Here is a 2,982-nt window from a genome sequence, read left to right as displayed (position 1 = left end):
AATTAGTACCAATTTGAAGATATGTACATGTGGTGCTGGCTTTTCCATTCTTGTGGTACTTCATTTAGTAGAATTGGCTCCAGCTCAATCCAGGATAATGCAAGAGATGTCAGTTCGCCACTGTTTTTTGTGACTGAATAGTATTCCATGGTATACATATACCACATTTTATTAATCCACTCACGTATTGATGGGCACTTTGGTTGTTTCCACATCTTTGCAATTGTGAATTGTGTTGCTATAAACGTTCAAGTGCAGATGTCTTTATTATAGAATGTCTTTTTTTTTTTCCTTTGAGTAGATAACCAGTAGTGGGATTGCTGGAACAAATGGTAGTTCTACTTTTAATTCTTTGAGGAATCTCCATATTGCTTTCCATAGAGGTTGTACTAGTTTGCAGTGCCACGAGCAGTGTATAAGTGTTCCTGTGTCTGCACATCCATGCCAACATTTGTTGTTTTGGGACTTTTTGATATTATCAAAGCAAATTGAGTTTCCCAGGTTCAGTAAACTCCAATATGGTGGTTCTCAGGGGGAAGAAGGAGGGGGTGCACTTACAGACCCCTGCTTTCCTGTGCTCCTCCACACCTTCTCCATAGGCATAGGCTCTCACTGGCCGCCTGACCCTGTAACTGGGACCTCTCCCCCATGCCTACCCGACCCACCGCCTGTGCTGTCAGCAGGCGGATGCACCAAATGCCTGTGGGAGTGAAGGTCACCAACTGGGGCTCCCTTGCTTGCTCTGGGTAGAAACATGCCCCTGGCCCTGAAAGGGGGCCAATCAGCACAGAGAACTTCAGCAGCTGCTATGGTTGGGGGGAAGGGGCCGCGGTTTTCCTGTTCCCCTCTGGTGCTGGGAGTGGAGCACCGCATTGCCCTCCTCCTCTCCATGGCTGCAGCACCCTCCTCCTCTCCAAGCCACAGTGGAGGCCACTCTGTCTGAGATAGGCTTGGCTGGGAATGTGCTCCTTGCCACCCAAGGCTGGCTCAGTCACTCAGCATAGGCTTGTCCAGGAGTGAGCACTATGTTGCCCAAGGCATGCTCAATCACTCAGCGTGGGCTTGGTTGAGAGTGTGTTCACCATTTACTGAGGCAGGCTCAGTCATTCAGTGCAGGGGCCTCTCTGGTTTCTTGTCGCCTTCCCCCACGGGATGAGAACCCTGTTTCCCATTGTAGGCTTGAGGCACCCCAGTGGGGGAAAGGGAAACAAAACCCTTGCCCTTTCCCTGGGCTCCAGAACTCCCCTGATTTGGTTTGAGCTGATTTATCCCTTCTATCCTCCACTCTCTCTGCTGATCAGTTCCTGCTGGTGGTGTCCTGGGCTCCACTGGTGTCAGACCCTGTGGTCCACCATGGATCAGTTATCACCCTCTGCTCCCCTCAGTCCAAACCTCAACTGCTCTCCCAGGAAGGTCCGACAAGCCTTGACTGTAGTTGGCCATCTTGCTTCTCGATTAGTCTTAAATAGATTTATATCTCTAAATATATGAGATTTAAAAGCCCAAGTAATCATAGAGGGAATATTTCAAAACAGTGTTCAGGCAAGGGAGCTAAGGTGAATTTAGTCTTTGGAGGTTCATTACAGGTAAATTTTTCATTTTTTCCCCTTTTTCAATAAGACTTAATGCATGTGTGTGTGTGTGTGTGTGTGTGTGTGTGTATGGATGGGTATGTGTATGTGTATGATCATTAATCTTGAATTAACTGTCAACATAAGTTGACATCATAGAAAACCTTTTTGAAAGTTTTCAGCTTGTTCTAATTAACTTTTATATAATAAGCGGCAATAAAACTATGTACATGTTGTGCTGCCAGAAAAACATAATGAAAGACAAATTAATTATGTTGGAAATAGTTTGCTAATGTACTAAGAGTAATTAGTGGCAACCTACGAGTCGAGTTTAATCAGATTTTATTTCATTAGAAGGCATCATTTTCTAATATTCATAAAATGGGTGAGCTGTCTAATGAGGTAGTGAGATTTCCAACACAGAAACTGAAAAAGCAAGGGATGGATGGCCATGGACAGAAGACTCTGTTCAAGGGCTTCAGATGAGGTTTGTACTATATGAAGTGGAATAAGTCTACTTCCACCTCTGTGTTTTTTGTAATTTTATGATTCATTTAAACACTTCTATCTGCAAAAGAAACATGACACTTTAAATGTGCATTATCTAGTCTTTTGTCAAGGGTTGGGTTCAATAAAAGATGTTTAAAAGAATATTTTTCCTTGGTCAATGAATGCAATTGAATCCCACAGAGAAGTCATATTTTAAGGAGTTAAACATTCTCCAGTCAGTAGAAAAACACATTATTATATTTTTTATGGCCTGGGTCTGACCAAAGCTGACCGAAACAAAAATTATGGCTGCGGAACACTGTACATGATTATTTGTGTATGAAAAAAACAAAGGAAAGGAAGGGACAAAAAACTTGCATACCCCTTTGTGATTTTTGGAGAGAAAAATGGTGAAAAAAGAAAGAGAGAGAGGGAAAGGGAGTACAAGTTCAGACGAGGGGAGAGGTTTGCGAGAAAAAGTGGGTAATAATTGGGAGAGAGTACAGTAAGATGAAGTAGAGAAACATAGGAAGAGGGAAAGGGGAGGGAGAGAGGGAAAGTTCAAAGAGAGAGTGAGAGGTAAAGAGAAAATATTGGAGAAACGAAGAGATGCAAACAGAATTAGTAGCGAGAGAGAAAAGGGAAGAAAGGGAAGAAGAGGGCAGAGAGGAAGAGAATGGGTAAGGAGGAGTGGTATGAAGAAACGTGACTGCATCTCCATGTATGTGTATGTGTTGGGGGGATGAGAGAGACAAAGAGAATTTCTAGACTTACTCTGTACTAAAACGTACCCATTAATAGGAAGTACCTACTTAATAATGTAAAAACATTTTTATTAGCATCTTACAATCATCCTATGTTAAATTCATGATTTCTTTTTTTAAAATTTCAGAATACTACGAAGGTACCAATGTTTTGGTTG

The sequence above is a fragment of the Propithecus coquereli genome, unplaced genomic scaffold, assembly GCF_000956105.1.
Source record: "Propithecus coquereli isolate 6110/MARCELLA unplaced genomic scaffold, Pcoq_1.0 Scaffold255, whole genome shotgun sequence".
In the NCBI taxonomy this organism is placed as follows: Eukaryota; Metazoa; Chordata; class Mammalia; order Primates; family Indriidae; genus Propithecus; species Propithecus coquereli.
This window is presented reverse-complemented; position numbering follows the sequence as displayed.